Source organism: Oncorhynchus masou, chromosome 28 (assembly GCF_036934945.1).
Source record: "Oncorhynchus masou masou isolate Uvic2021 chromosome 28, UVic_Omas_1.1, whole genome shotgun sequence".
Taxonomy (NCBI): domain Eukaryota; kingdom Metazoa; phylum Chordata; class Actinopteri; order Salmoniformes; family Salmonidae; genus Oncorhynchus; species Oncorhynchus masou.
In genome coordinates, this window is record NC_088239.1 from 59,493,808 (window position 1) to 59,513,332 (window position 19,525).

Consider the following 19,525-nt stretch of genomic DNA (forward strand, 5'->3'; position numbering starts at 1 on the left):
TCTTTCAGGCACTAGTTAACGACGTCCTGAGAGACATGCTGAACATTTTTGTTTTCGTTTACATGGACGATATCCTGATTTTTCTCCGTCTCTCTCGATTCATGTTCAGCACGTGCGACGCGTCCTCCAGCGCCTTTTGGAGAACTGTCTTTATGTGAAGGCTGAGAAGTGCATTTTTCATGCCGCCTCTGTCCCTTTCTCGGTTCCGTTATTTCCGCTGAGGGCATTAAGATGGATCCCGCTAAGGTCCAGGCTGTCATTGATTGGCCCGTTCCTAAGTCACGCGTCGAGCTGCAGCGCTTTCTGGGCTTCGCTAATTTCTATCGTCGTTTCATCCGTAATTTCGGTCAGGTGGCAGCTCCCCTCACAGCCCTTACTTCTGTTAAGACGTGCTTTAAGTGGTCCGTTTCCGCCCAGGGAGCTTTTGATCTTCTTAAGAATCGTTTTACATCCGCTCCTATTCTTGTTACACCTGACATCTCTAGACAGTTTGTTGTTGAGGTTGACGCGTCAGAGGTGGGCGTGGGAGCCATTCTTTCTCAGCGCTCTCTCTCTGACGGCAAGGTCCATCCTTGCGCGTTTTCTCTCATCGCTATCGCCGTCAGAACGTAACTATGATGTTGGTAATCGCGAACTGCTCGCCATCCGCTTAGCCCTAGGCGAATGGCGACAGTGGTTGGAGGGGGCGACCGTTCCTTTTGTCGTTTGGACTGACCATAGGAACCTTGAGTACATCCGTTCAGCCAAACGACTTAATGCGCGTCAGGCTCGTTGGGCTCTGTTTTTCGCTCGTTTCGAGTTTGTTATTTCTTATCGTCCGGGCTCAAAAACACCAAGCCTGATGCTTTATCTCGTCTCTTCAGTTCTTCTGAGGTCTCCACCGACCCCGAGGGGATTCTCCCTGGGGGCGTGTTGTCGGGTTGACTGTCTGGGAATTGAGAGGCAGGTAAAGCAAGCACTCGCTCACACTCCGTCGCCGCGAGCTTGTCCTAGGAACCTTCTGTTCGTTCCCGTTCCTACTCGTCCGGCCGTTCTTCAGTGGGCCCACTCTGCCAAGTTAGCCGGCCACCCCGGCGTTCGGGGTACGCTCGCTTCCATTCGCCAGCGTTTCTGGTGGCCCACTCGGGAACGTGACGCGTCGATTTGTCGCCGCTTGTTCGGTCTGCGCGCAGACTAAATCTGGGAACTCTCCTCCTGCCGGCCGTCTCAGACCGCTTCCCATTCCCTCTCGACCGTGGTCTCACATCGCTTTAGATTTTATCACCGGACTGCCTTCATCAGCGGGAAGACAGTTATTCTTACGGTTGTCGATAGATTCTCTAAGGCGGCTCATTTCATTCCTCTCGATAAGCTCCCTTCTGCTAAGGAGACGGCTCAGATCATTATCGAGAATGTTTTCCGAATTCATGGCCTTCCTTCTGACGTCGTTTCCGACAGAGGCCCGCAGTTCACGTCCCAATTTTGGAGGGAGTTTTGCCGTTTGATTGGGGCTTCCGTCAGTCTCTCGTCCGGCTTTCATCCCCAGTCTAACGGTCAAGCCGAACGGGCCAATCAGACTGTTGGTCGCATTTTACGCAGTCTTTCTTTTCGTAACCCTGCGTCTTGGTCAGAACTGCTCCCCTGGGCAGAGTACGCCCACAACTCGCTTCCCTCGTCTGCTACCGGTCTATCCCCTTTTCAGAGTAGCATCGGGTACCAGCCTCCGCTGTTCTCTTCTCAGCTCGCCGAGTCCTGCGTCCCCTCCGCTCAGGCTTTTGTCCAGCGTTGCGAGCGCACCTGGAAGGGGGTCAGGTCGGCACTTTGCCGTAATAGGGCGCAGACTGTGAGGGCCGCTAATAAGCGTAGGACCAAGAGTCCTAGATATTGTTGCGGTCAGAGAGTATGGCTCTCCACTCAGAACCTTCCCCTTAAGACAGCTTCTCGCAAGTTGGCCCCGCGGTTCATTGGTCCGTTCCGTATTTCTCAGGTCATTAATCCTGTCGCAGTGCGACTTCTTCTCCCGCGCTATCTTCGTCGCGTTCACCCGGTCTTCCATGTCTCCTGTGTTAAGCCCGTTCTTCGCGCCCCCGCTCGTCCCTCCCCCCCCATCCTTGTCGAGGGCGCACCCATCTACAGGGTTCGTAAGATTTTGGACATGCGCCCTCGGGGCCGTGGTCATCAGTACCTAGTGGATTGGGAGGGGTACGGTCCTGAGGAGAGGAGTTGGGTTCCCTCTCGGGACGTGCTGGACCGTTCGCTGATCGATGATTTCCTCCGTTGCCGCCAGGTTTCCTCCTCGAGTGCGCCAGGAGGCGCTCGGTGAGTGGGGGTACTGTCATGTCTTGTTATGTCTGTTCCTGTCCTTTCTCTTCACTCTGTCTCTCTCTGCTGGTCTTTTTTAGGTTACCTTCTCTGTCTCTCATTCTTCAGCTGTTCTACATCTCCCCTAACTAGCTCATTCACTCTTTCCCCACCTGTTCTCTCTTCCCCCTCTGATTAGGTCTCTATTTCTCTCTCTGTTCCTGCTACTTTCAGTGTCTGATTCTTGTTTGTGTTTTTGATGCCAGAAGCAAGCTGTCGTCCCGTTTGCTTCCACCTTGTCCTATCCTGTCGGAGTCTGCCTGGCAGGTGCATCCTGCATTATACTACGTTCTTTTGTTCCATTGACTACGTTGGAAGAGGATTTATGCCATTCCTGTTTTTTCATTAAAGAACTCTGTTTTCTGTTAAAACCGCTTTTGGGTCTTCACTCAAGTACATAACACTGAGCTAGACAAAAAACTTGGAGAAGTCAACATAATGACAGAGCCAAGACAGATTCATCCGTCTTTAAGGTTGATACTCACTAAGATGATTTGCATTAACGAAAGCACAACATGGCTTCCGAAAAATGATCTGAAACTAAAGTGTAAGAGTTGTAGCGGTTAGATAAAGTGTCAGAGGAGCATATCTTCTCCATTTCTCCTCTCTACTTTGTCTCTGCCTTCTCCTCTCCTTCTCTGACCAGCAGCCTGTCGGGTCTCAACTTTTAAGCCACACTGCTGGCATCTCCCAATGATTTCCCAATCAGAACATGCTGTAGGACAGCGGCCCTGTGCGTCCATGTCACAGTGTATTTGAGGCCTCTCCTGTCGGCTGTCAATCACACATAAACTGTTCATCAGCCATTGACACGGTGTGGACGAGACGAGACGGGTGGAGACAGATGCATCGCTGTCATATCGTCTTGTTATTTGATCACCCCATCTGTCCCCCTGCACGGCGGTGATTAGAGACCGTTCAGGAAGTTTCGCACACAGCCGTGATGTGTGAAGAGTGACAGCAACGTCTACCCACCCGCCGTTTGTTCTCGCTCCGGCTGCCCCTTCTGCCTAAACACTAACCACCGCCCATAGCACCTAACTGATAGCACAGACCAGACCCACTGTACATAGATGAAAACATCATCATAGATATGACAGTATTGACTAATGCCGATGTTTGGTTGCAATGATCAGTGATCAAAATAGTAGTATACAATTGATTGGTTGATTCACTTTAGGTTGAACCAAGGAAATGTGGTAGCCTAGTCAAATCTATGCATTCTTTGCTCTATCTAAGAATGTCTACCATTGACTCCAACAACATGACTAAGTGAACAGCAACAGGGAATCATCCAGGACAGGGCTTTGCACAACACACCTATGGATATGTCACAAAATTAGCCCTTGCACATTTGAAAAGCAGGTTGTTAATGGTTAGGCCTCTGACAGGGGGTGTTGGAGGGGGGCGGAGACTCCCTGCAGGCATGGCTGCCGTAATGATTTACTAAATGTCAAATGAACAGCAGCGAGAAGTAAACACCAGACATCTTGGCTGGGAGCTTTTTTAGCATTTCACGCCCTGATTGTGAGATTCACTCCTATGTTGGCCACCCTTCATCACAGCATGTCCTGAGAAGCCGTGTGGGGAGAGAAATGGCCAGTGTTCATAGAACACACGTGCACACATACACAAAGGTACACACCCGACCACATTTATATTTCAAGCTACTATCCCCATTAAAGTGTCTACTCACTTCACTCTGTTGATGAACACTTGTGCGCGCGCTTGGGCAGAGTCCGATTCTACAAGTGTCTGGAACACTATTGGGACTCGACACCATTCTTCCATGAGAAATTCAATAATTTAGTGTTTTGTTGATAGTGGTGGAAAATGCTGTCTCAGGCCTTGCTCCAGAATCTCCCATAAGTGTTCAATTGGGTTGAGATCTGGTGACTGAGATAACCATGACATGTGGTTTACATCGTTTTCATGCTCAACAAACCATTCAGTGACCACTCGTGCCCTGTTGATGGGGGCATTGTCATCCTATGGCGGCAGAGCCAAAATAATGGCCTGCCCAGCATTTTATACATGACCCTAACCATGATGGGATGTTAATTGCTTAATGAACTCAGGAACTACCCATGCCCCATCTGCTTTCAATATACATTGAAGTGTTTACATTATTTTGGCAGTTACAGTATCTGTACTTGTCAGCTTAACCAACAACATTATCCCAGTTTGATATGCTGTTTGAATGCATCTAAAAAGAGAATGTTCACATTTTTCCACCTGGAAAGAGGAGGGGGCTACAGCTGCTTCAAAATAGCCTAGAATAACATAATTCTTCATTCTAAACAACATTTAAAAAAAATGTGGATTCTGATTGTTACGGCTTTCTAGGTGTGAAGGAGAGTCGGACCAAAATGCGGCGTGTAGATTGCGATCCATGTTTATTAAACTGAAGCAGCATGAATCTAAATACAAACACTACAAAACAATAAACGTAACGTTAACTGAAATAGCCTAATACTGGTGCAAACTAGTACACAAGACAGGAACATAAGGACACTAAGGACAATCACCCACGACACACTCAAAGAATATGGCTGCCTAAATATGGTTCCCAATCAGAGACAACGATAAACACCTGCCTCTGATTGAGAACCACTTCAGACAGCCATAGACTTAACTAGAACACCCCACTGAGCTACAATCCCAATACAAACACACCACATACAGAAACCCATGCCACATCCTGGCCTGACCAAATAAATGAAGACAAACACAAAATACTTCGACCAGGGCGTGACAGAACCTCCTCCCAAGGTGCGGACTCCCGGAAGCACACCAAAAACCATAGAGGAGGGTCCGGGTGGGCGTCTGTCCATGGTGGCGGCTCCGGCGCGGGACGTGGACTCCAGTCTATCAAAGTCTTAGTCCCTCCTCCTCGCGTCCTTGGATAGTCCATCCTTGCCGCCGACCATGGCCTAGTAGTCCTCACCCAGAACCCCACTGGACTGAGGGGCAGCTCGGGACTGAGGGGCAGCTCGGGACTGAGGGATAGCTCGGGACTGAGGGGTAGCTCGGGACTGAGGGGTAGCTCGGCACTGAGAGGAAGCTCAGCACTGAGAGGAAGCTCAGCACTGAGAGGAAGCTCAGGCAGGTAGTTGGATCTGGCAGATCCTGGCTGGCTGGCGGTTCTGGCAGATCCTGGCTAACTGGCGGATCTGGAAGAGTCTGGCTGACTGGCAGATCTGGAAGAGTCTGGCTGACTGGCGGATCCTGGCAGACTGACGTATCTGGAAGAGTCTGGCTGAATGGCGGATCTGGAAGAGTCTGGCTGACTGGCAGATCTGGAAGAGTCTGGCTGACTGGCGGAACTGGAATAGTCTGACTGACTGGCAGATCCTGGCTGACTGGCGGATCTGGAAGGCTCTGGATGACTGGCGGATCTGGAAGAGTCTGGCTGACTGGCAGATTTGGACGAGTCTGGCTGACTGGCGGATCCTGGCTGACTGGCGGATCTGGAAGAGTCTGGCTGACTGGAGATCTGGAAGAGTCTGGCTGACGGGAGGATCCTGGCAGACTGATGGATCTGGCTGCTCAATGCTGACTGACGGCTCTGGCTGCTCCATGCAGACTGGCAGCTCTGGCGGCTTCTTGCAGATTGGCAGCTCTGGTGGCTTCTTGCAGACTGGCAGCTCTGACGGCTTCTTGCAGACTGGCAGCTCTGGCAGCTCCATGCAGACTGGCAGCTCCTTGCAGACTGGCAGCTCCTTACAGACTGGCAGCTCCTTGCAGACTGGCAGCTCCTTGCAGACTGGCAGCTCCTTGCAGACTGGCAGCTCTAGCTGCTCCATGCATACTGACAGCTCTGGCTGCTCCATGCAGACCGGCAGCTCTGGCTGCTCCATGCAGACTGACAGCTCCTTGCAGACTGACAGCTCTAGTTGCTCCATGCATACTGGCAGCTCTGACTGCTCCATGCAGACCGGCAGCTCTGACTGCTCCATGCAGACCGGCAGCTCTGGCTGCTCCATGCAGACCGGCAGCTCTGGCTGCTCCATGCAAACTGGCAGCTCTGGCTGCTCCATGCTGACTGGCAGCTCTGGCTGCTCCATGCAGGCTGCGCTGAACAGGCAGGAGACTCCGGCAGCGCTGTAGAGGCGGAAGGCTCTGGCAGTGCTGGACAGGCGGGAGACTCCGGCAGCGCTGTAGAGGAGGAAGTCTCAGGCAGCGCTGGACAGGCGGGAGAATCCGGCAGAGCAGGAGAGGAGAAAGGATCTGGCAGCGCTGGACAGGCGGGAGACTCCGGCAGCGCAGGAGAGGAGGAAGGCTCTGGCAGCGCTGAACAGGCAGGAGACTCCCGCAGCGCAGGAGAGGAGAAAGGCTCTGGCAGCGCTGGAGAGGCGAGGCACACTGTAGGCCTGATGCGTGGTGTTGGCACTGGTGGTATTGGGCCGAGGACACGCACAGGAAGCCTGGTGCGGGGAGTTGCCACCGGAGGACTGGTGGGTGTAGGTGGCACAGGATGGGCTAGACCGTGAAGGCGTACTGGAGATCTTGAGAGCAGGGCTGGCACAGGACGTGCAAGGCTAGGGAGGTGCACAGGAGGCCTGGTGGGTGAGGCTAGCACAATCTTCACCAGCCGACTAACACGCACCTCAGGACGAGTATGAAGTGCTGACCCAGGTGCCATCAATTTTTTTTGTTTACGTCCCCTTCGTGTGTTTTTGGGGGCTGCATGCTATCAGATAATAGCTTCTCATGCTTTCGCCGAAAAGCATTTTACAAATCTGACATGTTGGCTTGATTCACAACGAGTGCAGCTTTAATTGAGTACCCGGCATGTGTGTTTTAATGAAAGTTTGAGTTGTATGGAGTACTATTAGTTGGCGCTCTGGAATTTTGCTGATTTTGATGCCTGTACAGGTACCGCAGTCGTAACAGGTTTTAAATAAAGCTTCGTTGTCTACACTGACCCCACAGCAGCACAAGGAATTTTCCATTCCATCTCAAAATAACGACACTCAGGTAGTCCTTTGAGTTCCGTTGCGTCAAGCTTTTTTTTCTCTTCTGCTTGCAAAGTACGCTGACTGCAGACTTCCTTAGATTATTTTTCATGGCTTTTTACAATGACATTTTCTACAGTAGCTTCCGAACACCAAACCCTGAGCTGACAGTTTTTGAGGAGGAAAGAGCATAAAACATCTGCGGCAATAATAGCTTGTCTGAGTGTGTTCTTGTGGTGTATCCAGACAATGTGGATGTCTCTGGGGTGGCCATCACAGCTCCTACATCCTGATGTGGGCTGAGAGGATGCCATGTCTGCCACTGGGTGAGCCTCATCTCTCAGTTCCTAGGAGACCTGGGGGAAGAGCCACCAATCTCTACATCGCCAACGCGCTCCCATTGCCTAATCACTCTCAACCTCTCCCCTCTCTATCAGCCCCCTCACGTTCACACTCTATCCTTTCACCATTATTTATTTATTAATCTCTTCTTCATGTGTTTTTCCCTGCACTTTGATTCACCCCTTTCCTAATGACAGACCCAGATGTCACTTTTAAGGCCCAGAGTAACCCATAAACACATAAATGAAGAAGACAAGATGGCTTCCTATCTACTGACGTCACTGCTCACCCGTGGTCAATGACCACACCTCATCTTCTAGTGCAGATACATTCTCATCAGACTCACCTGTGCCGTGTTGACCCCAATGCTAAGAAAAGGGGTGATGAGGGGTTATGGGTGATGTGGGGTAAGGGGTGATGAGGGGTGAGGTGTGATGAGGGGTAAGGGGTGATGACAGGTGATGAGGGGTGATGAGTGAAGGGGGCCGAGGGGTGAAGAGGGGTGAGGGGTTATGAGGGGTTATTGGTGATGAGGGGTAAGGGGTAAGGGGTGATGAGTGGTAAAGGGTGATGAGGTGTGATGGGGTGAGGAGTGATGAGGGGTGATGAAGGGTGATGTGGGGTAGTGAGGGGTAATGGTTGAAGAGGTGTGATGAGGGGTGAGGGGGGTCCCAAGTGAACCTGGCATGTCAGCAGTCTTGGGAGCACCATGCCAGGCTACAGCTTCAGCACTTTCACTGCCGCTACCCTGCATCGGGTGAGCAGATCTGGGCCGTGTCTCCTTTAAATACGCTGTCACTTACAGTCCCCCAGGGCCCGCACTGATTGGGCGGCATCGCCGAGTCAACGGCTGGCGTGTGAGCCACCAGACTCTGTCTCGAGCCTTCAGCCCCCCCACCCCTATCATTGTACACACACACACACACACACACACACACACACACACACACACACACACACACACACACACACACACACACACACACACACACACACACACACACACACACACACACACACACACACACACACACACACACACACACACACACACACACACACACACACACACACAACTACTATAACATTGCTGTTGACCCTGTGGGCCTCATCAAGCCGAGATTGGTAGTTAGGGCCTGCCCACACACACACACGCACACAAACCTGGAGGGGACATGAGAGAATGGAGAATGGAAGTTGTGTGTGAAATACGAGGCTGGCGAAATAGGAAGAAGAATGGCATATTTGTCCTTTTGGGAAGTTACCTTCTGAATGTGGTGAGCGACAACAAAATCTCCCCCTAAAAAAGTTTAGGAATCAATTAGTCAAATCTCACAGATCAGACTGATCTAGGTTGGATTCACTGCCATCAGTCTGTAAAATCCACCCTCTTCCTATCAGGCCCTCTGAAAAAATGGACCTTTTAAATATCAGAAAGGTTTGTTGACATCATACATACACTACCGTTCAAAAGTTTGGGGTCACTGAGAAATGTCGCTGTTTTTTAAAGAAAAGCACATTTTTTGTATATTAAAATAACATCAAATTGATCAGAAATACAGTGTAGACATTGTTGATGTTGCAAATGACTATTGTAGCTGGTGACAGCTGATTTTTAATGGAATATCTACATAGGCATAGAGGCCCATTATCCACAACCATCACTCCTGTGTTCCAATGACAAGTTGTGTTAGCTAATCCAAGGTTATCATTTTAAAAGGCTAATTGATTATTATAAACCCCTTTTGCAATTATGTTAGCACAGCTGAAAACTGTTGTCCTGATTAAAGAAGCAATAAAACTGGCCTTTAGACTAGTTGAGAATCTGGAGCATCCACATTTGTGGGTTTGATTACAGGCTCAAAATGGCCAGAAACAAAGAACTTTCTTCTGAAACTTGTCAGTCTATTCTTGTTCTGAGAAATGAAGGCTACTCCATGCCAGAAATTGCCAAGAAACTGGAGATCTCGTACAACGCTGTGTAACGATTGTCGTTGGTGGAAGAAGGAGTAGACCAAAGCGCAGCGTGGTACGTGTTCATATTTACCCTTAATACACTGAACACAAAATACAAAAGAACAAGAGAATAAATGAAAACTGAAACAGTCCCGCAGTATTTTAATTGTAATAAATTAAGACTTTATTGTATTAATCTCCTATTTGCATATTGGATGTAATTAACTGGTCTAAAAAAATGAATTAGTGGAATGGAATCACATAATAGATAAGGAAGTTGACGTGGATAAGAATAAATCTCACTGAAACGGAAAATAACTACCCACATCCCATAGTGGGAAAACAGGCTGCCTAAGTATGGTTCTCAATCAGAGACATCGATTGCCAGCTGCCACTGATTGGGGACCATACCAGGCCAAACACATAGAAATAGAAAACATAGAACACAAAACATAGAATGCCCACCCCAACTCACGCCCTGACCAAACTAAAATAGAGACATAAAAAAGGAACTAAGGTCAGGACGTGACACGCTGTGTACTACTCCCTTCACAGAACAGCGCAATCTGGCTCTAACCAGAATAGAAACAGGATTGGGAGGCCCCAGTGCACAACTGAACAAGAGGACAAGTACATTAGTGTCTAGTTTGAGAAACAGATGCTCACAAGTCCCCAAAACACCAGTCTCAACATCAACAGTGAGGAAGCGACTCCCGGGATGCTTTTTGAACGGTAGGCTACATATGAGTTTCAACATGGTATTTTTACATCTTGAGATAGTGATAATAGATGTACACATTCTCAAGTCCGATGCCTCTGAAACACAGACCATATGTACTGTTGCACAGCTCACTGTAAAAATAATCAGGAACACAGGCAATCTTATCTTGATTTCAGTTCAGAGTTATGGACAGGTGTTTGCTATTAGGGTGTTTTTCAGCAAGTTGTTGGTGGGAGGAGGGGTTAGATAATAATGCCCCTAAACAACTGTAACAGAGAAACAGAGCCACTGTCCAGAGCTAGGGCTGTGCTCGCACAGGGAGTTAGATTTCACCCAGATATGGGTAGAGATGGAGTAGGGCCAAACATATGTTCAGAGGTCCAAGAACACAAGCAGTGACACGTTAGCCTTTTCACAGAGATGACCTTTCAGCAGCTCCTACCCAGTGCTGCCTGCCGCTGTCCTTTTGTCTGCCAGTAGCCCCGGGCCTGGCTCAACCAAAGCGCTAGAATTTCTACTCATCTCCCCAAATCTCCCTTGACTAAATGTCAGGATTACACATTTCTCTGCTCGCACTGAAGGCTTTAATTAGCACGAGTGTGTGTGTGTGTGTTTGTGTGTGTGTGTGTGTGTGTGTGTGTGTGTGTGTATGTGTGTGCGTGTGTGTGTGAGAGATAGAGAGAGATAGGGTTTAATTAGTGTGTGTGTGTGTGTGTGTGTGTGTGTGTGTGTGTGTGTGTGTGTGTGTGTGTGTGTGTGTGTGTGTGTGTGTGTGTGTGTGTGTGTGTGTGTGTGTGTGTGTGAATGTAAGCATTTCCTCTCTGTTTACCCTTGTCCCCAGCACATTTCTCTACTCAATGTCCCTCTCAGTCCTAGCAAAGTAAAGGGCTGACAGCAAGAGGAAGCAGATGAGGGGGGTGAGAGGGAAAGTGGAGGGAAAAGGTGAGAAGACAGAGAATCACCCTTAACAGTGGCAGCCGATCTGCTAATGTGAAAAATAGCTGACGTGCCCACACACCACCGGATCGCATTGAGACCGCTTAGGCCACCAGGGGGGAATTTATACAGATGTCATCATTAATCACATCCTCCAAGGCTTTTCAAACAACACACCCAGCACAATGGAGTTTGTTAAGTCTGCTCATTAGTCAAAGGTCCCACAGCTCTCCTACAGTACCTCCGACATGACAGCTGTTATTGTGTGGTTCTTTGTATCTTAGCAGCTTCTCAAGATTCTTTGTTTACATGTCTATGACCAGTCTTTACTTACCTGTATGCTATTCTCCTTCTAAAGCGTACCGCATATGCTTCCCAGTCTAAACAGTTTGTGCAAATATTATGACTATGTTTTGTGACATTTTTGTCCGTTTTGGTGATCGGCAGTGTTCGGAAGGGGTTTGCTTTGACTGTTTGAGCACACAACATTTTTTCTTGAGGAAAGCCGAAGTTTGGTAGCCGATGGTGGTGATTGGTAAACAGCGGTGATTCTTCAATCAAGTGTTTGTTGTCATTCAGCGACAGACATCTAGTTTTCATGCAAATTTGTTCACTTGAGAAATACTGTACCAAACAGCTTAGTTCGATGTCAAATTTCACTTTTAAGACCTCGACAAAAACGTAAAAACTAATGACAGATTTCTTGATTTATCTTAGAATGATTCTGACTATTTTGAGGAAGTGTTACTGTATGTTGTTGCCATGGCGTCTCAAGAGGGACAAACCATAATATTGCCTATTTTTTCTAGTTTTTCAAGCGAATGTCTTTTTAAGGGACTATATGAGGAACAGATGTTCGCTTCGCCTAGCCGAGTTATGCTAGGAGCAAACCGAACCAAGTACACGGACACTTTAACTCTAATCCATGTGCTGTGACTGCAACATGCGACAGTCCTTAGACACATTCAAGACCTTGGTCCAACTGCATGCTTTCAGGGACTCCATAGCGATACAGTCTCTATTGAAGGCCTACTTAGTCCCCTCCTGTACTCCCTGTTCACTCACAACTACATGGCCAAATATAACTCCAACACCTTACGTTTGCTGACGACACAGTGGTGGTAGACCTGATCACCGACAACGATGAGACAGCCTATAGGGAGGAGTATGGCAACTGGTATGGCAACTGCTCGGTATCTGACCGTAAGGTGCTACAGAGGGTAGTGCATGCAGCTCAGTACATCACGGGGGCCAAGCTTCCTGCAATCCAGGACCTCTATAATAGGCGGTGTCAGAGGAAAGCCAATAAAACTCCAGTCCCTCAAGTCATAGACTGTTTTCTCTGCTACCGCACGCCAAGCAGTACCGGAGCGCCAAGTCTAGGACCAAAATGCTCCTCAACAGACTTTACCTCCCAGCCATAAGACTGCTGAACAATTAATAAAATGACCACCGGACTATTTACATTGACCCCCCCCCCCTCCATTTGTTTTGTACACTGCTGCTACTCGCTGTTATTTATCTACGCACAGTCACTTCATCCCTACCTACATGTTCAAATGACCTTTAACCTGTACCCCTGCACACTAACTCAGTACCGGTACCCCCTGTATATAGCCTCGTTATTGTTATGTTATTGTCTTATTTATTTATTTATTTTTTAACTTTAGTTTATTTGGTAAATATTTTCTTAACTCTTCCTGAACTGCACTGTTGGTTTAAGGGCTTGTAAGTAAACCTAGCAATCTGTAGCTAAACCTAGCAATCTGTAGCTAAACCTAGCAATCTGTAGCTAAACCATTGACTGTAAAAGCAGCTACAACCCACAAGGTCTTGTGGTCCAGTAGCCTTGGGATCATTATCATTTGGCACCATAAACCCAAACACTATGCACCCCTCAGACCAACCCACATCCACTCCATGTGTCTCTAATGATTCACTCCAGGGAAGTAAGGGGATTCCCTTACTCCCGTCATAGGCGTCCACAACCACCACACTCCAGTCATACACTTGTTTTATGGTTGGGCTCATAAATCTGTCATAGTCTCACACTGTAAATGTATCATTATCTCCTGCTATTAATTGAAGGACAAGGATGGCATAGTTCACACCCCTTACTGCCACCAGGTTATGACCTTAGCTTTGTACACACTAAAAAACCCACATAATCCCCAAAGTGAATGTGACAAAGGTGCATCACACAGACATGGAAAGGATTCTTTGCCACACCAAGCTTGTCCTCAGTAACAGCTCCCTCTCAACATCTAACAAAGACTTAACGACGGGCAAGGGAGCAGGGGAAAAAGTAACCCTGTCTCGGGCTGCGGGGGGGGGGCACGGCACACTGTCAAGTCAGCCAGTCCCTGGCCATTGCTGCACTACTCTCGAGCTGGCAGTCACCCAGTCCAACATGACCGAGGGCGCTAGACTGGTTTTGAACTGGTTTCCTCACTCCAGGGTAGTCTGTAACGAAACCCTGCGTCGCCTCTAATTAAGGCAGGCGCCTGGGTGCGGGCATAACGAGCTGATGAATAATTAGAATTGGAGGAAATTGTGCAGCCAGGGTGGCAAATCTGGAGGGACAAGTGCTGAAAACAAGGCAAGCGGCATTAAGTCCACAGTCACTCAAATCTGTGAACTTGGCCAGAGGCGTTAACACTAGGCCTGTGTGAAAAGGAAAAAAACTCCAAGGACTGGTGGTGGGCCGGGGTCCTTGTGGCCCTGTAGGGCAGATTAAAAATAAATAAATGATTCCCTCGTCTTTGGTTTGGAGAATCATGTGTAGGTTGGGTCCAGACCTCTGTAAGGATAGTCGGATAGATGGAAGGGGAAGACATTCTCAGCTGCAAGTCAGTGGCCGTTCACCATGGATTGACAGTTTGGCAGTGAGCTAAATAAAATTCCATGAGAAAAATGCAGCTGTACCCTTTGTTTTAGCTTTACAGACTGTAGACCATAATACTGTAAGAAACCACTGCTTTTCAATTGTGATTTCCTGAAGTGTCAGCTTCACCATGTACCTCCTGGCTTTAATATACATTTTAGGCTAACATTTAAATTTCCTGGTTGAGATGTATTGGTCTCGTATTGGTCATGTGATTTACTGTGTATAATACTCCATACAGTGAGCCATGCACCTTTTGCAACATGTGAGTAACGAAAAGGAACAATGTGATTCATCGGCGTAGCATTACAAGGTGGCTGTAATGATGCTGGGGAGGTGTTAGCATGTTAGCATCTCAGTGACCCACTTTTGGTCAGTCATCACATAACAATAGTTAATTATCATGGGGGTTCTTGGGGTTGGGAGGAAGGGGGCTAACAACTCTCCTGGGGGGTGTGGGTTGGTTTTGTATGGTGGAAGGGGTGGCAAGGAGGACCCGGCAGGGAGGACCTGGCCCCTAAGATCCCCCTGGCAGCCAAAATGGAGGACCTCTAATTAGTCCTGGCCTTCCCGAGTTACCAAGGTTGTTCACTTCCCTGGGTAATTTAACACTGTGCCCGCTCTTGCTCTTTTCTCTGCCAGCTGTGGCACTTTGTCTGGCAGAGTGGCAACACGCCTCGTACAGACATGAAGAAAAAAACAACAGCGTGACTTCCAGGTTTTCACCGTATCATTTGGTGGCCTGTTTGGTTGTATTGCATTTATGTCACTGTTGACGTATGTGTCATCATGAAAGAGCTGGACTCTATGTATAATATGCTTTTGGCCTCTCTTTCAGAGGTACATGATGTAATGCTTTCAGACTGGCCTTATTTCAGACTGCTCTCACTGCAGTTCTCTCTGCCCTTGACAGTGGTTCTCTCATCTCAACTGTACTAGGTAGAAAAATGCAAGCTGTTGGCAGGGAAATGGCGTATAATAAAAGCTGTCATGTGAAATACATTTTCAAATATACGAGGGAATTCATTCCCACTGCAAAAAAAGATATAACAAAGGCTAAAATGATGAATCTCTCAGAGATAAGGTTGCATTCAAGGAAACATTCAAATAATGAACCTTCTTCACCAAGATGATAAGGCGGCCTGTAAACAAGGTCAGGAGAGGAAAAGGACAGTTTACGGTTAGCTTTGTATGTCTTAAAAACAACCCCACGTCTTCTTTCTTCAAGAGAATCATCTTTTTTTTCTTGCTCCCTATGCTTCTTTCCCCATTATTTCCACAGAATTTCCCAAAGCTTTTATCAATGTACATCCCAATAAGGATGGCCTACTTGTCTAAGATTATACTCTTATTACACAATTACAGAAATACAAAACATGCGGTTAAAATAATAAGCAGTCCTTGTGCAATGTGATGCAGCAAACTGGACCAAATCATGCAATGATAAATATGAGTTTTTCCCTTCCAAATCTTCCAACTCATTAGAACTTAATGCTGCATTCATCATTTTGATAAGCATCAGCTTGAGGTCAATATGGTCCGGAATGCAGCAGGACGAGGCAGAAGCTCGTTAGGCCACCTATTAGAACATTTAGACCGTGTTCTTAATGGAAACATGCCTCACAGCTGATGCCTCGCCGCTTTGAAAAGGGGAGCGCTTGTTTCCGTGAGGCACGTCATATCATTAACCGCACGAGGAACAGTGCAGAGTGTCTCACTCCCTAGATCCTGTCCTTTTCCACATACATTAGTGTCCCCATGTCACGCTTCATGTGAAGCGAAAGGGAAAAACGTGTCGGTTTCCTAGCAGAATGTGGGCTAAGGGTAAAAAAATGGTGCCTTGGGCCATCAGAACAACGCAGAGCCGTGGCATTAATGTTGATGAGTACTGATCACAGACTCTGGTCATTAGACTAATAAGACTGTATTCAAATTAAGCAGGGATGTTTTCCTTTCTCTTTTTAACCCTCCCTCCTTTCTCTTCTGGTAAATGCATGGGAAAACAGGGAGTTGTATTTCGGTCAGAGGGCCTCTGCGTTATTCCGTTAACGATGGAACTAATTAAATGAGGCGCTCCCTTGTGATGTATAATTATTTATCCTTTGTCAAGCAGAAGAATCTGTGTTTGTGTGCTGTACATGTTAACCTTTTTTTACCCAAATTGTCATTATTGTATTTACTGATTATATCAAGGCAGGAGGATTATGTTTATTTTAAATGGCAAACTGCTATTTGAACCTTAAAACAAAACTAAATATAACATGGTACTCCGAGGGGGTGAATGCTCAAATTTTGTAAAGCATTTGTGATTTTTTATTTGTATTATTGAGAGTAAAAAATAGTTTGGTTAGCCCTGAAGGTCTCATAATTTATTTTCGCTTGATCTTTTCTCCATTCTCCTCTCTTCTTTTTTCCATCTGTCCTGGTACAGAGCAATTTTAAGACACACTAAGTCAAATTTACTACAGACGCAAGTTGTAAAAAGTAATGGTGTCTTGTGGTAGGCTGCATACCACAATGACTCTTAAATGTGTACATCCTAATAGATTACTCTGTCTATGGTTTCACTGCTTCATTCAGAAGCTACTTCTCTATCACTCAATCAATGAGTTGTTTAGAGTTTCTAGACATTGGATAATGGATGCACATGACAAGACAACATTCTCTGCTCATTTAGCTGGTAAGAGGGCTACTTAAGGCATGTGTCCCATACCATTAGGCTGATCTGCAGTACAGTCAATTGTTCTATATTCTATACAATACAAATGGAGGATGTTTGGAACTTATGCACTTACTGCACAAATGTGTAAAGACATTTAAGGAACAGTGTTGATCTGGAATAGAGTGAGAGCTGTATCAGTTTTACTGTGTGTGTCTGAGGACTACACTGAGCCAACTACTACCTACTACAGTATAACAAACAGGCAGTGATAGAGCTCATGTCCATGTAAATGGCAATCTATTCCACTTTCAGACTTAATCTGCTTATTTTCTCTCTCCTAGGCTGTGAGTTGCTGCGGCTCACCCGCCCGACCGGCCCCCCGGGCCCTGGTGGGATTTCTTCGACTGACAGTGACCCTGCCAGGCCTGACTGTGGACCCAGCAATGGGGGGGAGCGGAGCGGCTCTCTCCCCTCCTGACCTTGCTGGCATGTCCTGCCCACTGGGGGACAGGGGAAGGGGAAGTGGTGGGTCGTGACCCCTGCGGTGCGTGGCGGCGGTCCACAGATGCTAACGTGGCCTGACGAGGGACTATTGGAAACATATTCTCCAGGCCTGTGCCACTTACTGCTGCCTCCCATGACCTGATACAGCTGAAAAGGAGTGGATGACCTTTTCCTGATGCAACATGGGATCACTGTTTACTCACCCTGGGCCCAGCCTCCACGGAGGAGAGAGGAGAGAGGCTTACTTAGACCAGAGTGGTACGGACACATTGGGCTCTCTCAGAACAAACTGTCTCCCTGGACTCTCTCTCTACCTCTGTTGCATTAGATAACTTTTAATCTAATACTGACCACAGTTGTGAGTAGTGGAGAGAACCAGTTTATTAGCCACCAACCACAAAATCAAAGAATAGGAAATAAACTGTTTTAGCTACACTATACTACCAAGTGTATTGAATCCGTCAGTAGTCTGGAGAAAAGCAGACATAATGCATTTGATGTGTCTATGCTTGAAATCCTTTTCATATTGAGAGTTGTCTAGTAGAGGACATATACATTATGTCCTACTTGTATTTGAGGGAATGTCCTTTTTTATAGCCTACATGTATGGTCATTTGTACTTTTGTTTATTTTTTTAAAGGTTAGTCTGTTTTCATGTGAGGACAAGGAAGCTCTTCGTCAAAGGGGAGGGATACTCTGTGGGATGAACCACAGCCCTGTATTCTCCCATCTGGAGACTGTAAATCAGTCTTCAACTCCACACACAGACAGATTTACACTGCTTCAGCTTGTGTTTCCAGGCTCGGGAGCAAAAAATGTAAACTTTTTGAAACAATTTATCACAGGAATCACGTAATTTCAAAGACCAAAATGATAACCTTTTAGAAAGAGGAATCGGAGGCTGTGTGTTCTAGATTTATCTTCATTATAAACTATACTCCTGATGCATGTGTATTCCATAACTCCTAGCTGTTGTTTTAACTAACTCCTGTTGCGTAAGACAATCCTATCATCTGGTGACACCTACTGTAGGCGTTGTCGGTTTGTTGACGGTTTGTTGACGGTTTGCACTCTTTCATAGTCCTCCTCGTCTGTAATGTATCTACGTCTCTCCTCATCTGTTGTCATGCCCAAGGCAATTGCCTGGAACATTTGCAGGTGTTGCAACCAGCAGAACAGGCCGCTCCATTATTCTACAGAGACTCTCCTCACCACTCTCCTCCACATGTTTGATGGAAGATGTAAGTGGTCCCCCTTCGAGTTGGTCCACGACTGTTTTTCTTTCTATTCCCTGGCTAAGGTTCTAGGTCATGACTTAATGGTCCTCAGTGCTCCATGCGCTGGGTCAGGACCTGAGTGTGGTGGTTTGTAGATTGACCCGTGGCGGCAGGGGAACAGACATCTAACATGCAGGTTAAGTGACAGGGAGTGCACAATAAGGTCAGCATCAACGTGTCACCCTTCCAGACCTCTCAGGAGGTAAAGCGCCAGAACAGACACATTTCAACTGTTTGCAGATGTGTCCGGCTCAATATTTCACTGACAAACAACAGGCACGTGCTGCGCTTGATAGAGCAACCGGTCACTTCTAATCTGCCTCTCACAACCAGGGAGTTTCACAACACTCCCCAGTGGAAGTTTGTACTGCATGGAATGTAGAATAGTTGTCATTGTAATGTGTAGGCCTATCATCTGCTAAGGGAAAGGGTAGACTTATAGAGATTGTTTTATCTATATACTGTGTTAGTTGTAGTATATTGTTACATTTAACCACGCTACTTCTGCATATACTAGTTATCAAACATAACATTCCTTTACAATTTTTGTGAAACACAAATATATAATTTTTCTGCCGTAGCCTTTGAGTATCATTGTATCCACCGCTCGTGAGCTCTACCAGGCACAAAGTCTGTTCTGAATCATTTCTCTATCATGTAGATGACAACACAATGAAAGAGGGCTTTATTCCAGGGTGGAAACTCTCACCTGTCCCCCCTCCTCTCCTCACTCCTCTCCCCCTTATTTCCCCTTTCTCTGCCCCCTCCTCTCCCCTTCATTTTCCCCTTCTCTGCCCCCTCCTCTCCCTGCAATTATCTCCAACAAGTAATTCTACCTGACCTAAAGTAGCCGTTGAAATGGGTTTGAAGGTCCAGGAATCTGAGCTTGCTCCTCTTAGCCAGGGAGGTAGCAGATCTTCGCCGGGCCATTACAACGTGTCACTC